General features: G+C 36.9%; 1 pseudogene; it reads right to left on the bottom strand.

Annotated features, from left to right (window-relative positions):
• Positions 1-384: 384 nt before the first annotated feature.
• On the bottom strand, positions 385-503 carry LOC112483130 (annotated as a pseudogene).
• Positions 504-19931: the final 19428 nt, after the last annotated feature.

Genomic DNA, 19931 nt, shown 5'->3' with positions numbered 1-19931 from the left:
CTTGGTTTTGTGATTCTCTTTACACCAAAAGGAAACTAACTCTAAAGGTTAGTAAAATGTGCACATTGCCAGTAAGTGCCTATATTATGCTTCCCAGGCATGGATCAGAAATATCGGGATCTTTTACTTCCTAAAAATAACATCTTAAACACACACACACACACACACACACACACACACACACACACACACACCGCTTCATGGAACACTGCCTAAAGGATTAGTAATAGGAAAAGAAAATGAAAAGGTAGCATCCTAGAGTTTACTGGAATCTATATTCATCTTTAGCAATTTAAGAACGGTGTGCATTTCTGAGTGTTTAGTTACTCAATCTAAGAACCATACGTGTTCTTATTTATTTAGTTCATCGAATCTTTTTTTTACCACCTATAGCACCTGGTCTTTGTAGGTGGTCTCCCAATCAACTACTAACCAGGCCTGAACCTGCTTAACTTCTGGGATCAGACGAGATCGGGCACATTCAGGGTAGCATGGCCGTAGCATCTTTAGCAATTTAAAGATGTTGGGAGCAGTCATAGAAAATAAATAGCTAAAGAGGGTGCAAGACAAGAACTATTATTTATAACCACTAGGTTGGTGTGGGAGGCCATTTTTTAAAACAAGATTTCACCTACCTCCCTTTCTCATAGACTAGTGTATTAGGCTAGGCTACGCTGTGGGAACAAATAGCCCCCAACTTCAACCGCTTAACACCACGAAGCTTTGTTTATGGCTCATGCGAGCCCGAATGGGGTCAGGTGACCCTCTTGGGCAATTGACCTTCATGCTTGGGGGAGAGGAGTGGAGTGTCAGAGTTGCACACAGCTCCTAAGGGTTAGTTCTGTAAGTGACATATGTTACTTTTGCTCACTGCCGAAACTAGCCACACGGACACACCCATTGCAAGCAGGTTTGGAAATGCAGAAGAGCACATGAATATTTGGAAAGTAGTTCATGTTTCTGACACCTCCAGCTGTATATGAGGCAGATGTAATAGAGATAATAATTTTTTCTTGTTAGTAATTTTTGACTTAGTAAATCTCCCCTTCTCTCTTCCTCCTTTCTTTTCATTTCTACTACCGACAGCCATAACGTTATACTAAAATCTAACCTTAAATAAAAGATAGAAAGTCAATATGACTTAAAGTTGTATATGTAGAAGATTATCTATGGACTAATTTAGTTCCGTATAAATAAAGTTATTCTAATCCAAAATACAGAATTCTTAACTAAAGTTTCCCAGCCAGGGTGATTCCCAGCCTCTTAAACAGTTTCTACAGTAGACTACTTGGTCAGCAGTTCAAACCCATTGTCACTGTACTGCCCCCTTGAGCCACTAGGGAAATCACTTGGGACACTAGTTAAATATACAATTACCTGGGTCCCATGATAAATCCACTTAAACCAGAATTTCACTGGGTAGAGCTCACTTTGTAAGAGCTCCACAGACTACTCCAATAAACACTGAAATTTGAGAAAGGCTAACTTGTATTAATTCTCCCAGGAGTATTTGCATGTTTTAAGAGGACAGCTGAAAGAAGAAAATGTTTCGTATAAAGGAATGATTTACTGAAAGTTGAAATTCAACCACCAGTGGGAGAGTGGTCTTTGGGTGAAGGTCTTTCTACAATAGGTCATACTAAATACGTTTGCTTATTCAGCTATGTACAATATTTTTTATATTGTTTTGTTGGTTTTTAAAAGGTCTTTTTCAGATATTCTATTTATTATTTTGTTGCATATATTGGGTCTCTATTACAGGGGAAATTTTCTATTATGGTTTTTCATTTTGGGCTGTAAGCTCAACTTCCGTGGGGGCTATTTTTCCTCCTGCGGAAATCTCTGATTCCTGGAATATGGAACCATTCCTACAGAGTGGTTTTTTTTTTGGCGTCCAATGGGTTTTACTTGCTTAGGACCATTTTTCTGGGATTGGCATTATGGCACCATGCAAGGAAGGGCATACTTGGGATCTCTAAATCACACATGGCACAGATATATAGTTTTTAGTTCTTTTCATCCAATGGCATGGGCAGTGATCTACTTTCCTGACACTTAGTAGGCAATTACAGTATTTTACCCCCTAGATCCCTCTTCTCAAAGCAAATAGCCCTTCGGAACTCCTAAGTCTTCTCTCATATCCTAGCCCCCTTACTTGGGTGGCTGTGGCATCTTTTCTAGGATCTAACTCTGTATATTTTAATTTCTCCTTTTATTTCCTGATGCCTGAGGATATTCAGATCTTTATTTTGAATTCAGCTTAGCAGTTTATAGCGGTTTATAATTTACCCACTCTGTGTTCAGAGCCAGGCTGAGGAAAGGGTGTAAATCCTATTGCACCTCAGTTTGCCATTTTCCCTGAAGTTTCACATGTTTCTGCTTTGTTTTGTTTTGAGTTTTAGGAAACATGTTCTTTTGCAGTTAGTTGTGCTCATTTGTTTTGTGTCATCACCGCTGTTTTGTTTCATGAATTCTCTTTGTGGTTGATAACAGTATTTGATGTTAAAAAGGTCCCATTTCAAGCAGAAAACAGCCCATTAATCAATTTCACATGGAACTTAATTCATTTTCCTCACATAGTTGTAATCACACTATATTGTGGTCAGTTCCAGACAGCTTTGCCTCCTTTACCATAGGCTTCTGGGGCTGGTGACCAGATCTCATTAATCTTTTTATCTCCAGTGCTGGTGCAGTGCCTAGCATATAGGGTTGGACAGAAAATGTTTGTGTCATTGGTTATAAGGCAGGCAGCCTCGCTGCTGCTGCTGATGTGTGCTACCATATAAGAAGGGCCCCACATAGAATTCTGGTGCTGGTGTGAATGATTAGAACATCCTTATCGGTTTATTGGATTTTTAAGTGCTATTAATGGCTATTAACTAGTCTATGTAGATTAACACCTGCTCCCCGCCTGGATGCACACACAGCCATTAGTTGCAGAGAATAGCCTCCCTTGGGTATCAGAAACACATAAAAATTCAGGGAGGGGCTTGTCTCCTTGTTCTCAGTGATGACCGCAGGTCCCCAAGTACATGCTCAGATGCCATCTGCTACATGCTCTGCTTGCCCACTTGTCTCCCTTCTTCCCCCTCTTCCTCTTTTCCTCTCTCCTTCCCTCCTTCTCTCTCTTTTTACCTGTATAGGTGAAAGTGCTTAGCTGAGATAAACCATAGTAATTTATCAATAAATATTTGTTTAGTGAATTCTTTTAATTATCCTTAAAAGGGCAAAATGTTGGCTATCTCACTTTTTCAAACAGAGGCAACCTCTAATGTGTAAACTAATAATAATGGTTAACACTTATTAAGCACATCATTATCCATTGGGTACCAGTTACTAAGCATTTTACACCTATGGAGTCATTTCATCTCAGAAACCACTGTGAGACGCTGATATGACACATACGTTGAATCCTACTCACCTAAGGCAGACAATTATTCATCTCAGGTCACACACCCTGTCAATGGTAAAACTGAACTCTGAGTCTAGGCTGCTTGCTATGAAGCCTGTCCTCCTAATTGTTGTACCACACTTCAAACAGTGCTCATCTGCTGAACACATACTCCATACTGGATTGTCCACCAGGCCCAACCACACAGTTGGGATCTTTATTTTTTTATTCAAGACTGATATAGAGGGATAGAAAGTACTGGACTCCTCATCCCATTGCAGGCTGGCAGAATCAGGAGGGGGATCGAGAACCAAAGCAGTTACATTTTCTATGGCAGATATGTCTAAATGCTTAGGTCACTATCAAATATTTAGTATTTGTGGTCTAAATGGCTTGGATTCCTATTTTGGTTTCTAGATGATAAGGGTTCTATTTTAAGAATACGATGATAGTAATATTAAAAATATTAATATTAATTTTAGAATGATAGGGTAATAGTCTTTAAAAAATATTCAGATTAGGTTTCTTTAATGATCCAAAATCAATTTTGAGGTGCAAGACAGTCTATTAAAGAGAGAGAGAAACAGAAAATGCTAATCTTAATACAGTAATACAGGCTCTAGAGAAGTTGGCAGTCTCTCTGTGTGAGACGTCTGGCACCATAAAGAGGAAGTTTGGCTAAGGCAACACTCTCAGTAAAAGATGATACTTACCCTCTCTGCCTGTGCTGGAGATCAGGATCTAGACTATTATTACGTCTGTGTTTGTGTATAGGGTCTATTGGACCAGATAGTCATTACAGTATCTCGCAACTAAAGATTAGGTAGAGGACATGGACAGGCTCCAGGTAATTTTTGTAAAAATGCCGACATGCAATTTTTGTCCCTTCTTCACTCATCTCTTTCCTGTTGACTGAGATTTAAATAACGAAAGGAGATTCAGCAAATATGTGGGACCATGGGGTGGATCGAGATGGAGCAAAAAGAGTGAGCTTAGATCCTGGTCCTCATGTAGAGCAAGGTAGTCCTGCACTGCTTTGATTTAGATAAGAATAATGGCTAGCTAATTGAAGCTATTGTTAATATGGGTTTTGCACCACTTGCAACTAAACCTAAGTGTAGTTGATCCATGCTATATCCAGTGACTCCCAATGGACTTTACACAGTGTGAGCGGGAGACAAACAAAGCCTACTTAATGATTTAATCATTTTGCCGCTAGCTGACCAGACCAAAAAAAAAAAATCCTGACTGAATAATGGTGAGAGCGCTTACTCTATTTGGACACTTTTCCACAAGTCTTTGCCTAGCTGACTCCTTCCCAATGCGACGGACAAAGAGAGAAAGACCTTTGCCGCTTTTCTGTGGGACTTCTGCCTCTCACCATCTGCCTCTTGCCAGGTACCTTTGCTATTTCAATCAGAGAATGCTGAGTTTTTGCTTGTTCCATTCTATGTTGTGTAAGATAAGAATTTGGTGGGGCATATCCCTTGCATTACTGAATATTACTAGAAGAATCTAGGTGATGCTGACGAGCCTGATTCTCTTAGTTCAAAACCCCAGCTCTGAAACAGGAGTCCTTTTCTCCAGAGTAAGAGACCACAGAGGGTGAAGATAATGAGGGTGGTCAGGGCAAGATGGATGCTCTAGGGCAAAGTCCACTTTGCTTTTTGAAAACAGTCAGGTCTCCCCACTTGACCAGTCAGCTGTGCTAAGTGCATCTAAGATAGAAACTAAGGAAACTTCCAAGAGTGAATGGAATTAAACTCCATTAACATGTTAGGAATAGGAGAATTGCAAAATGCAGTGAGATGGCATTACACTGAAGGATTTGCAATTACTTGTGCTGATGGTAAGGGATCTTATCGCTACCCCTTTGGGCCAAGAGGTAGCCGCTTCCTCCTCATGAAGGTGACGGTATCTCTTGTGACTTGGCCTTGAAAAAAACTCTGGCTTAGAAGCTGATGCTGCACTTGCAAAAATGTTTCTAAATTTTGAATAATGACAATACACCCTGAGTCTTTCCTAACTTGGCAACTTTTTACTCCTCTGGCCTTGTGTTATTTGGTGTGTGAGGATTTTATTGAAGGACTATGCTTGGGGAGAAATGATTGGCAAGTCTGTGCTTTATTATGTCTTTTAGGGCAACATAAGCAGCATAAACAAATACATAAAATAATACAAATTTTTATAATTTGGGAAATATAGGGAACATCACATATAATTATATCTATAGCAAAAGAAGCACTGACTATATGCTGGATACTTTCTAAGCACTGCTCATATGTTAGTGCACCAAAATCAACAATCCCACAAGGCAAATGCTATCATTATCCTCATTCTAATTTTCAAATAAGGAAACTGAGGTAGAGAGATTAGTTTGTTTAAGGTCACACAGTTAGATTGGCAGAGCTGGGATTTGAACCAGGAAGTCTATCTTCAGAGTCCAAGCTCTTACCAATTATGCAGACCATATCTTGACATTGAATGAAAACACACACACGATGTTGAAGAAATTTAAGTGTCAAGTTATCCATCTTCAGATTCCCAACAGATTATTCTGTTAATAGTTATGACAGGCTCTTGTGCATGATTTTAAACAGTCACAGATAGTAAGAATTATCTTCATTCTTTAAAATTAGGGTTGACACACTGTGTGGTTTTGGACAAGTAAATTAACTATTCCAACCTTGGATTTTTTATTTTAATATTGTAATATTTTTTTTTTTTACTGGGTTGTTAGGGACACCCAACTAGGAGGAGAATATAAAATGCCCATATTAGTTTGAACTCTTTCAATTATCAGTGACTGAAAACCCAACTTAAATTGGTTTAAGCAAAAAAGAGGGAATTCTTTGCTCTTTATAACTGAAAAGCTGCAAGGTAATCCTCAGGCTGGCTTCAGAGTCAAAAGAAGTGATTTGTTTTGTTTGCGTTGTTGTTTTTCCACTTTGCAGTTTCATTTTCCTCTTTTTATATTGGCTTCATTCTCAGGTTTCGTGAGGGCAAGATGGCTCCAACCGCGTAACTTCTCAGATTCAAATCCAAGGGGAAGGCAAGGCCTTTGGGATCAGTGGGGATTCGCCTTGATTAGCTCTGACTGGCTTGGACAATCATGTTTCCTTCCTCCAATCAATCACTGTGGTGGGAAAAATTGCTTGCTCTCATTGGCCAGGCATAAGTCATGTGCTGAAGTCAGGGGTGGAGTCAATATTACCTGAAGCATAGGGGCTAAGAGTGGGGAGGGATGTCTCCCTGGATATAAAATCAGGATGCATACCCTTATAGAGGTAAGTGTAAGTGGATGCAGAGCACTAGAAATAACTGTCCAGTACCTACTCCATGTGAAGAATTTGACAAATGCTAGTTCTAGGCCAGTTCTTGTATTGGCTCTCACAGGCTGCTATTCCAAAACAACTTTTCAAGGTTGTATAAACTAGAATGACATTCAATCACTTTGTTTAAACAGAGTAATAGATGTCATCAGTAGAATTGCAAGAAAGTGCATCCTTACCTTGCTTTTTATTCAACATTTCCTTCCACTCCTACTCATCATATTTCCCCAGTGATCCTAAAAGCCTTCCACAACCTTTCTTCTGATACAAGACCAGAGATCAAGTGGTGGATAATGTGTCTACCATATCTTATCAGGCAGTCTGCCAACAACTCATCACTAATGCCCCAGCATTTAAGAACATGATCCAATGCAGAATTTGGAGGGAATTTGTTATTGCAAGGAGAAATAAAACCAAGAAGCCAAACTTTTCCATTTTTATTTACTATAATTTGTTAAATTAATCATTTGTTGTTATTCACTTATTTATTCATTCAACAAGTATATATTAAGCACTTATGCTGTGTCTGGTTCTATGTAGGTACTGGAACTTCAAGGGATTAAGAGCTAGTTTATTTATTTTATTATTATTATTTTTTTAGTTTATTTATTCCATTTTCCCTACCACCTTCTCATCACAGAAAAAGTGCATGTCTGAGCTGAGTCCTAATCTGCCCAAAGGCTTTTCCACCATACCTGTCTATGCTTTTCAAACTGTGCTCTTGAAGTCTCACATTTCCAAGGGACAGCTACAAGGTCTTCTGTGGAGCTGGGAAGGAGAGAAGGAGCAGCTGTGCCACCCTTTTTTTATGTCGTGGGGCTCTTTATAAGAATGTTTTCAAAGAAAAGAACACACACAGAGTTGTTGGAATCAGGCAGGTCCAAATTTTAGCTCTGCCACTGACATATAAATAATACGGCCGTGGGCAAGTCAGATAATCTCTAGGGATTGCTTTGCTCTTCGATTAAAACAAAGATGGTAATAAGCACTTCATAGAACTGTTTCACAGAACCTCGTAGAACGAGGTGAGAGTTCAATGAGATAAGTTAGTGAAAAGTATTTGGCATGGTACCTGGCACCAGTAGGAACTTAATAAAAGTTTATTTTCCCTTCCTCCCTCTTCCTTCCTCCCTTTCTGCCTTCTCTTTCTCTCTTTTCTAACCTCACTTTGGGGAGACCCAGATGTAACAGAGGTTGATCTGAGATGTAGCAGTTGTTGCCCTTTCTATATTTTGTTGCCCTGCCTGCTTTTGAACCTCAAGCAGAGTAAGGGCCCATCAAAAGGTACCAACAGGAGTGATGATGCCCCTTGAGAGCAGTGTTCCCACTTGGCTCAGCAGTCTAGCCTCGAGTGACCTTGGCTGCCACCTGAGGAGCTGCACTCCTGGGAACATTCCCACCATAGTGTATCAGGGTTCCCTTTTCTCTACATCCTTGCCAACAGAATAGCCATTCTGATATGTGAGGAGATATCTCATTGCGGTTTGGATTTGCATTTTCCTGATGATTAGTGTTGTCAAGTACCTTTTCACATGTCTCTTGGCCATCAATAATATCACAATAACTTTGTTCAGTGACAAATGATTACTAGACTTATCGTGGTAATCACGTAATAAGGAATATGAATGTCAAATCACTATGTTGTACATCTGAAACTAATATAATATTGTATGTCAACTATAATAAAAAAAACAAAGTAGGCAAAAAATAGGTGTTTACTCTAGGCTCAGGACTTCTATGCCTTTTTATATAAAATATCAAGACCTTATAAAGAAAGGCCATGTTACGACCTAGAAAACAGGACAAGATCTTTTCAGTGCCATGAAAAATCTAATTATTATTCTATTTGTTCTATCAAGCTACACAGTAATAAAAAGAATGAACTGAAGGTAAGTTTTCACTTCACCAGTGCGATTGTTAAGTTCTCTGGATAGATCTTTGTTTTCATCTCAATCGATTATTCAATCGGCAATCACTGAAAAATACCATGAAGCTATGTGTAATGGTTAATTTTATGCGTCAACTTGGCCAGACTATAGCCCTTAGTTATAGTATTCAAACGCTAATGTGTGTATTTGTATATACATATAATTATATGTACATCTACAAATATGCATGTATACATAAATGTATGTACAAATATGTAAATATGTAATTGTGAATATAAATTTGGATATAGATACCTCTTCTACTAGTTCTGTTTCTCTGGTTGATCCCTGAATGCTATACCACGGAATGTCAAAGTGTGGTCTATAGTTGAGAAGTGACATTGACCATGATTTCAGTGAGTTTTTAAGTCAAAATTGAGGCAGAAATTTATTCCCCTTCAGCGTCCAACTTATGTAATTTGACTGAATCTGTAGTGTAGTAGTCTTCATTAACACATTTTCATAACAATTGTACCATTTTTTGTGGGTCCCTAAAAAACAAAGTGTCAGTGTAATACTGGAAATAAATACTTGATAATATTTGAAATATAGCACCTTTCTACTGAGGAATTTAAAGTACTTCACAGGCATTATCTCATGAATCCACATGTGATGGTAATGAGGTAGGTGGCAAATATGACCAACCCCACTTTATAGCCTGAAATTGGGACGCGATGAATGTGACTTGGCCCAAAGCTATATTGAAACTCGCTAACCGACTAGGAATAGGAAAAGAAGTTTTGTAGGTTTTAAGTCAGTGTTCAGTCAATTCAGGTTATGGGTCTGTCTCCCTGTCCCCTGTATGAGAATCACCTGGGGATATTAAAATGCAAATGCTTGGGCCGCACCCTAGATGTACTGAATCAGAATTCTGGCAAATGGGTCAAGAAGTTTGTCATTTTGGCAAGCTCCTTGGATCGGTCTTAGCACATTAAAGCCTCATAACTAGTCCTTAAGTGAAATTTTTCACCTTGTCTATACCTTTACTGGCTTTCACTGATATATAAACTGAAAAGTTTAGGGACTCAGTAACTGGTTTTCCTGGCTCAAGTAGAAAAGAAAAACTGGAAAAAAAAATACCGATTTACTTTTTATCCTTCCTTCCTTCCTTCCTTCCTTCCTTCCTTCCTTCCTTCCTTCCCTTTCTTTCTTTTTACAGCAGATTTTTAAATGCTCCTCATTAGTTTCAAAGAGCTGTTTAAAGAAAATGAAACTATCTCTGTGTCACTGATGGGTATATTCTGTCGACTTCCTGATCTCCATTTATTGGTATTTGCATAATGTGTTTTGCTTTTTTAGCCCTCCATGCTCACTTGAGAGACCTGTCCTGCTGTCTCCTAGAGGTTATCTGTGTCCTTTAACCAAACAAGCACGTGGCATTTGTAAGACAAAGACATTTTTGCTAGAATAGTAGTGGCAGAAATTACACAGCAGCTCTTAAGCTGTCTATAAGGCCAGGGGAATGTCTGGCAGGGTGAATTCTCCTTGGCAAAATTGTTTGATCCACTGACCAAACAAACTCAACAGGCAGTGATGCGAACATCGATTGGGCTTATAGCTTTAATGTCCTTACCATTTATCATTGTTTTCTTTTTAAAGTTTCACAAAAGAAGATTTCTGTACAACAGAAGTTCTAAAAAGCAAGAAAAGCTTACTTTTCTAGAAAAAAGAGGTTAGGCTATGTAGTATGTTCAAACATATAATAGAAGCTAGACTATTACTGCACATACTGTCATGTATTCATAGGAGGCCTTTGTAAGCACCGAGTCCTTGAGATCTAAAAGGAAGGAGACATTTACATGGCTAGTGACCCGGTCCATCCTTCAAGTTAGCACCTGCTCCTGTCCATCAGCCCTCAGCTAACCTGTGCTTAAAGTCACATGGCAGGTGAAGGAAAGAGGATGGAGGAAGGGTGGGAACTCCTCACGACTATGGGAAAAACCCCACTTAGCAGTCATTTACAAACCCTTACTACCTAAAAGTCCAAGATTATAAATGTGGGGTTAGTCTCTGAAATTCTATTTTGTACCCCTTTGCCCCAAATACCAAAATAGATGATAAAAATAAATTACAACAAAACTTAAATATATGCTTTCACAAATATTTCAATATATAAACTCAAACTAAATAGTGTGAAAACTCTGGTATGATCATGAAAAAGTGGACACAACACTTATGTTGGACACAACACATATGCCCATTGTGTGAAATATTTAAATAAATTGTGGAATAGTCATACAGCGGCATTTGATGTAGCTGGTAATCAAATGAGGTATTTCTATATGTATGGATATCAATGATACTATCTAGTATGTATTTTTAAAGCAAATTGCAAAAGAATACAGTTTGATTCTCTTTTGTAAAATAACAACAATTATACACACTAGCATATGCATATGAAGAAAACCTGAAGGAATAAGCCCCTGATGGTTAAGAGGTTTGAAACTACAGGAGATATTTGCTTTACACAGGATGAATTTCTGTTATATTTGAATTTCTTATAAAGAACACAATTACTTTCTTAATTAGAGCTAATTTTAAATGTTTAAAAAATGAAATGCTGAAAAATTCCTTTGGGGAGATTTTTCTGCATGGGTTAGATTGCTTGAGGTTCTTATTACTGGTTTAATGAAGTTTGGACCAAAGGTGCTACGCAACTTTCGTTCTTAGTGAAGTAGGCACTGGACAAAGTTAGGAGTGTAGGAGGTTTACGAGCTGTGACACCTGTGAAAGAAAAAGGGAGGAAGCAGGATTGGGTGGAGGAAGCCATCAGACCCCAATGAAGACATCACAAAATCTCAGCCAGTCCACTGAAGCAGTAGATGCCTATTAGACAAGTCCCACGTTGGGACCTAGTACTGAGCCCTTGTACCACTGCCTTGCACAGTTGTTTAGGGCTGTCCCAGAGGAGGGTGATCGGGCAGGAAGGTTGGGGCAAACCTTGTAAGAGTTAACACCTTCAGGCTGTCCACCAACTAGTCTCCCGGAAGCCAAAGCGTGAGTACTTTCTTGAATGGGCATCTGAACTAAGCGTTTATACTTCTACCACTGTGCCTTTTTCACTTCTCCATATACAGGCTTAGGTATTTATGGTAAAGATGGTTTTGGGTGAAATCTTTAACTTTCCCTAGGCTACACTACTTTTTGTTTTTTAATCTAAAATGCTTTCTAAACATCTCACCTCTAGTTCAGCTAAATGCTGAAAATATTGTTTAACATATGCCTTATTGTAGCTGAAAGTTATGAAGGATAAAGTTATTTATATTAGTCAGGATATATAGATATATACACATTTACTTTTGTGAACTTCTCCAAATGATTTCAGAGAAGATATTGGAAAATATCAATAACGAACATTTTTTAAATATATAAACACTTCGAATTCATTCACATTTTATTCTCACAACAGCCCTCTGAGGAAGTTACTATTACTTTCCTCATTTTATAAATGAGAAAACTAAGCACAGAGTGTGGTTAAATCACCTTCCCCATGTCACTCAGTAAGTGGCAGAGTCAGGATTTGAACTCAAGGAGTCTGGCTTCAGAGTCTACATTTGTAAATACCACAGTAGACTGCCTCTTCAGTGAACTAAGTATGTTCAACATTAGTTGGGAATATAGCGTGTCTAGAGAAGAGAAATATCTGTCATATTAGGTAAGAACTGTCCACCAAGCTAGGAGGCCTAGAGGATACACAAGGAATGGGCTTGGGGGCCTCATTGCAGATGGGAACAAGGCAGACCCAACAGAGGTAAGGCTTGTCACCAGGACCAATGCATTAGCATCCATTAGTCCTTCATCTGTTAGACTCTTCCCATTGAATGGAGAGACACTTGAATTAGCTGCCTCCAAATGGAGCAGCTTCACCTTGGAATATAAATGGATGACTTACACCTAGCAACCCTTTGTTCTGCCTGCTCATGTGTCCTGAGAAATCCCTTGGACCTGCCACAAAATCCAGTATTGTTTCCACACCTCTCTCTATCTTTCTTTGCTATTGTTCTCTGGGCAAATAGAGGTAGGGGGCAATAAATAATCTTTTTCAAAGATTTGCCTTTTATTTCTATCCCTAAGTAGTCTTGGGGCAAAAATTCTATTACAAAGAAAATTACTGAGAGTCTTAATTACAATTATTGAAATTCAAAGTCTACACAGCACTCTTTTTTGCTCCAATTATGAACGGTGTTCATAAAATAGGGTCACTTATCTAGAAAATCATTAAAAATTCAATGTACATGAAAGCCTCAAAAGTCCTTGAAAGGCAAATGTTAGGTAAGGGCTGTTTCCATGACAACATCTCCTCATCCTCATTGATCTCTTGCTCTCCATATTCTAGGAGATAAACACCTATTTTAAACAGCAACCTTCTGATGGTTACCAAAGGGGAGAGCAGCGGGGGATGGGAAAAATAAACAGCATTCTTCTTTAATAATTTTAACAAACTTTTCAGGAAAATGTTTAAGAGTAAGGATATCTTCGTGGCAATGTTTACTTGGTTCAAAGATAAGTAGATTTGTAGTGTCTGACCACGACCCATGCAATAAAATCTTTTTCCTTCTCACGGTTAGCCTATCAACTCACAACCTAGCCCACTTAAAAAAAATTAATTCTTGTGGATTTCATTGACTTATTGTCAATATGTTGGTTCACTGGTCAAATAATTAGAGAGTTGAAAATTCATATCTAGGGTCTCATTTTTGATAAAGAAGAGAAGATAGAAAAGAAGGCATGTCATAACCACAAGTCTGAGAGATTGACAATATTAGAAAAATAATTCCAGCAGTAAGTCTGTGTCATCATTTTTGTACTTGAATAGCAGCATGTGACACAACCAAAAACAATTAACAGATGATAATAATAATAATAAGAAGAAGAAGAAGAAGAAAATAATAATAAGAAGAAAATATCACAAATAGGAAGAAACAAAAATATTCATTGCCTTAAGAAAAATAATTTTATAATCATAGAATTTAATTACTATAATGTGAACCCCAGAGAATAAAATGCCTTGTGACTGGTTTGATCTGCATTTCCATAAGAAATATACCCAGAAGAAAAATTTGGAACTTAGTGAAGACTTTCACCTTAGTCTGAAAAACCGGGAGTGGCCCTTTATACTTCATGCCTAACTCTGAAAAAACTCTAAATACTTTGCAGTTTAGTTTTGAAAAGAGAGTAAGAGGAAGAAGAAATTGAGACAGAATAACAAGAGAGAGAAAGGAGAAGAAACTGAGATTTTTTGTTGTTGTTGTTCAAAAGATGTTAAAAACAAAGAACTGTTGCTTTAAGTGAAAAGTGGTAATGTCTACATTATTGGTGAATCTTGGGCTGGTCCTCTGGAGGTGGGAGGATACTAATAGCAGAGTTTGCTGGACCCATTTCTCACTATTTAAGGAAGGTTCTTTCTCTGAGAGAGCAGCTGTTATTTCATTTTGAACAAAGCTAAATCAGCTGGCAGATGTGAAGTTCAGACAACTTTGATATTAACCCGAGGGAAGAGGTAGAGGAAATAATATAGGAAAAACTTTTATACCCCAAACTGAAATACAAACATTTAACCTGAATCAAAACCTAAAGTATGAAAATTGAAACTAAAAACTGAAGTAGGGATGACAGTTCATAAAGTCTTTAAGAATATATTGTGCTTTTTAGATTATAAAAGAAATACATGTTCATTTCAGAAGAAATGGTAAAAAGAGAGTAGAAGGCGGAGAAGATCACCTTTCTACTACTTATACACATTTATATTTTGGGGTATTTTATTTTTTTTTCCATGGGAATAGTTCTTATGTTTGTTTGACATAATTTTAGTTATAATACATGTATTCGTAGTCTACATTTTAACCTTTGCATTAAAAGTAAAGATTTGTCAACCAAACGGTACAGCATTAGAATTTTCTGCGTTATTTTAGACTTTCAGAAACATAATTTTAAATGGCTGCATAACAATGTATCATATAGACATGGCATAGTCTCTTTAATTGTTCTCAAATTTGAGTATTCTAGTTGTTGCCACTTTTTATTATGATTAATAATTCTAGATAGACCCTATCTGACTATTTATTGGGAGTAAAATCAGGTTAATGGGGCCATCTTGCAGAAATCTATCTTAATACAGCTGAACTTACTACAGCTCCTGGGTATTACACACAAGCCCTATAGTGGACTTAAATTACATAAAGATAAAAAAAAAAAAGGCTAAGACATGGTTGTCCTTACATTCCTATAAGGTAAACACTGTGTCAGCAAAAAAATGTTAATATTGGGAATCAGACTGAAAAGTGAGGCGTGAAAACAATGCATAAAATAACTCCTTGGAGAGTCAAGAAAGGCTTTGCTGAGGAGGTGACGTTTGAGGCAGGACTTGAAGGCTAAGTGGGCATTTGCTCAGCAAGCAAGATAATTCTTACATACCATGAAAAGAGCTGTGGAGGATAAAAAACATGAATAGGAATTGAAGATTTAAAACCTAGTAGAGAATATATTAAGTGCAACAAACAAGGAATGATAGTAGCTAAGGGAAATAACTTCCATTGGAACATTGTAAGGTTCCTAATGCAGAAACATCACTGAGCTGAACTCTAAGAATCCAAGTTTCATAACTGATAGGAGAAGAAAGAGTACTCCAAATGGACAGGATTGGCATACACAAAGCTGGGGAGGAAGGACCTTGGAGCTGTGTTTGGGAAATAAGAAGTGTACTTTGGCTGGAATGTAGGTGAGGCTGTGCACAGAGGAAAAGTGGAAGATATTCTAGAAGGATGTTAGCAATGGATTGTGGAGAACCTTGAGGCCAGGTTGAGTTTGGGAATGGAAAAGGTAAGCTAAGAAATATTTTAGATGCATGATGGATAAGAACTGAGTCAGTAGATAGATAGGAAGGAGGAGATAGACAAACCAGGAAGTTCTTTTGTTAATATTAGGCTCCAAGTAATAAATGCTTGAACTAAAGTACTCAGAGTGGCTCTGAAAGGAAGGAGCAAATTCAAGAGCTATTTCAAGAAACAGTCAATAGGGATTGGCAACTATTTAGATGTGGTAAGAGGAAAGGAAAAAAACGTCAAAATACTTAACACTTTTGAGATTGGGTGGTTTGAGTGAATAGAGATACAATTGGGCAGAGAGTAGATTTTTATTTGAGGTGCTTATGAGAGACTCATGTTCCAGATAGCTTCTTGGGAAATTGAAATCTGAAATTTAAGGACTCTTATTAGTGCTTTATCAAAAAGGTCCTATTATATAGAATTTGTGGAGCATCAAAGTAGAATTAATAAGGACCTGAATAAGTGAAAAGAGTTTCAGATGGGCTCTTTATTTATTGGGTTTTTGATTTGCTATTAAAAAATCTCTATATGTAAACTAGGAATTAGAGTTTTCTTCCAGGTGTAGATCTATTTAAAATTAATTTCGTTAGAAGCTTGCATGAACTTTTCAATAGTGATTTAACTTCACTAATGTGTAAAGGTTGCCGAATTTTAACAAATCAAGCCTTAAATACAATTGTTTAAAAATCACTTTGGGTACAAATGACATCGTCTCAAACTATTGTGTTGATTCAAATGAATGAGAGAATTGAAACCAGGTGGGTTTAGTATATTTGCAGATTACTGTCAAAGTGTTCAGTCCTGAGAGTTTCTGAGTTTAACAAACATTCTATCTCAAAGTTTATTTAAAATATTCAATAATTTACATCTTGGCCTACTTTTGTTCTGAATTTAATCAGTCACATCAAATATTTCATAGTTCACTTTAGAAATCATCGTGAAAATAATAAAAAAAAAAAATTAGTGGTCAGTCCAAAAGCCGAGATTTGCTCTTCAGAACAATGGTTTTGAAATGCCATTGCAATTTTAGGTATTTGAATTTTTGTTTATTTTGTTTTGCTTTTAGATTACGGGCATTTTATTGTCTCCCCTTCCAACCACTTTGAATTAGTATGGCAACTATACAATTTATATAGGTTATTTTTAAAAAGGACACAGAATTACCTCTTCTAAGAAAATTATTGCATCAGTTCTTTTAATTGTGTAAGTTGAATACATAGGTTTTAAAAATATATTTTTGAGTTTTGAATTGAGAGTCCTAATAGATGTATTTTATTATAAACAGAGGAGATTTATATATTTACTTATTAATGGTAATAATCTATTAATATTTGAACCACTATTCTTTATGTGGAGTCTGTGATATGCTAGGAAAATCTGTACAGAAGGTGTGATGAAAAACAAGTGTTAACAAGTATTAGTAGAAATTAATAACAGTCTGTCCTTTTAGTTTTATTCCTACAAAACTCATTTGTAGGTATAAAATAAGGTTTATTTTTCCTGCTAAATTTCAGTCAAATTACTTGCCCCCTGATCTGTCACAGTCTAGTTATTTTAAAAATAAATTAATCTTTTTTTCTACTATTTACCATATAGATTGGGTTACAGTAGAGAGATTTAGATTTATTTACCAATAATATAAAAGAATAATAACAATATTTTAGGATTTCAACCCGGAGTTACCAACTGTTGATTTTGCTAAGTAAGAGCAAGGATACCAGCTATGTACTTTTTACTATTCCCATTTCCTGTAGCAATTGCTAGTGTTTGCCAATGTTCAATTCTCCTCTGTTTTTCCAGCCACACAAGACTATTTCCCAATCTCCCTCTAGTTTGGTGGAGCTATTTGATTGTGATATGGCCAATGGGAGATAAGCAGAAGTGACTTGATTCAGGTCCAGACCAAGACAATTAAGAGCCAGAATGCCTTCTCTACTCTTTCTCCCATGCCTCATGCCCAGGTTAAAGTGAAGAACTTTAAGATGGTGGATCCACACAATAGTAGTTACCTGCATTCCTGAGTCACTGCTTGGAGGAGAGCTACCTATTAGAACTACCTGAACCACAGTGGACTGCACAGTGAGAGGGGATAGCTAACATTAAGCACAATTCATAAAAAGAGGGGTGTTTTAAACTCGAAAGATGTAGTAAGGGTACAATCTCATAATTTCAAAATTTTGAATATATTTTGCTTTGGCACTGCTAACTGCAAAGATGTCACCAGCCAGCCTCAGCTATTGGCTGGTATTTAGGAGCCCCTGACGTGGTATTTAGGAGCAGTGACAAGTCAGGTAGACCTGGGACTGAGTCCTGGCTCTACCCCTTTCCAGATGTGCAACTTTTTCAAGATAGTATTTCTGAGCTTCAGTTTCTTCATCTGTAAAACAAGGATAATAATAGTCTATTTTAAGTTGGGGTCAAGATTAAATGAGATGATGAATGGCTCCTTGTAAATGTTCCATAAGCATTGTTTATTATATGTATCTTGGCTTAAGAGAGGATCTCATCTTATTATTTCCCATGTTTCTTTGGCATTTATGCCCTTACAATTTTTAACATTTTGTAAACCAGAAAATTTTAATGTGAGCATTTTAACATTCACTGGAATAATTTTCCTGCCATTTTGTCGGGAATTACTGAAAACAGGAAATGGACTATTAGGAGGAGTTAATGGAGGTGATGAGGCTGATACATTGGGAGTAGATATTTTGGGCTGTGAAGCTTTGGGTTAATTAAAGAAAGAAAAGCAAAGACCACCCATGCCATAGAACCATGTTCCCTTGCCTAAAATGAGCACAGGCACAAAGGGGAGAATGGATAGAGGAAAACAGAGGGTTCTGGTATGTTCTCACCAAGAACATACCAGAACCCTCTGCACAAGGTCATCAAAGGTGGAGCCAGGTATAACATTACACTCATTTAACTATATTAATAAGAGGATTAATTAATAATAATGATAGGATAAATTAAATTAAAATAAATTAATAAACATAATAAGAGGATAAATTAAATAAGTAGGTAGAATTTCCTCCTTTTGGTAAATGTTATATTGGCCAGCTGAATAAAATCGCCTTGTTATGTTTTTGGAACCACTTTGATGAGATTGGAAAGTCAAAAACTCTTGCTCTGCATGATATGGTCTCTATTCCTTTAGTCTTAAACATCTTCCTAATGTATCCCTGGACCAATCAGACTGAGAAATTCAGCTTCACTCCCAACAACACCCAGCTGCTTAAATATTTTTACCTCTCCATCAGATTCTTCATCAATCATTTTATTATCTGTGATGGAAACAGTATAAAAAAAAGGGATGAGATCACAATGAGAAAACCATTATTTTTTTCTGATATTTTATTGCTGGTGTTTTGTTGTTTCTGATATTTTTGTTTTGAAGAGATTCCTTTTCAAGAAGCACCTGTCAAATTATATACAACTTAAAAATAATCTCAGAAAGTTATAAATTGTTTTAATTTAGCTACATTATCAAAGTGCATTGTTTGGTTTCTTTAGATCTTGGAGAGATTTATTGTTGTTAAAGTTCCTATCACATTACATGTGGTGAAAAAGCACTATATAGATATACATACACGCACATATATACTTATATTTATTTATATATTTAAATAAATTATTTTAATATATAACTATATTTTAATATTTAAATTTGTATATTAAAATATGCTTGCATATATTTACATGTATGTAACTATAAATAGTATTATATATAAATATATATATAAATAAACTTTTAAAGATGTTTGCTATTAACTTCCTAATATGGTCACACCTAGTATTAGTCATAGTTATTAGTTACAGGGAATAGGCTGTAGCCTGAACTCACTGGAAGGATTCCCCAACTCACCTGCAGATCTAGTCTTCCAAGGGAGCTGTCACTTTTGCTGCAGTCTAGAAGCAGCAGAATCACTTCTGTAACCCTAGCTGCAAGGGAGTCCAATCAATATAGTTTAGTAGCTGTCATCTACGGTATAGGAAGATATACTGAAGGGCATGAGAATGGAGATTGAGTGAGCCGATTACAATATCAGTCCTCCTGGCAATGCATAAACTGTGATATACTTTACAGAAGTAACTAAAGATCATATTTTGTCTCTGTGTGTGTCTCAAACAAAGAAGTTGTCATAGGGTAATTTTCATTATCATTAGTTTTTTGATCATGAAAAGACATTTTTATTCAAAGGAAAACTTAAGCAGCTGCAGAGAACTGTATCTTTTTATAAGGGACAATCTATCGCAGGGGTCAGCAATCCTGCCCACCCAATCCTGCCCATCTCTCACTTTTGCAAATAAACTTTATTAAAGCCATGTTCATTCATTTATGCATTGTCTATGGCTATTTTCATGCTATAATAACAGAGTCAAATAGTGCTACAGAAACCATATGGCCTGCAAGGACTCAAGTATTTATCATTTGGCCTTTTATAGGAAAAGTCTGCTG

This window comes from Pteropus alecto, unplaced genomic scaffold, assembly GCF_000325575.1.
Source record: "Pteropus alecto unplaced genomic scaffold, ASM32557v1 scaffold206, whole genome shotgun sequence".
Lineage (NCBI taxonomy): Eukaryota > Metazoa > Chordata > Mammalia > Chiroptera > Pteropodidae > Pteropus > Pteropus alecto.
The sequence above is the reverse complement of the archived record's forward strand: the minus strand, read 5'-3'. Positions and strand labels throughout refer to the sequence as shown.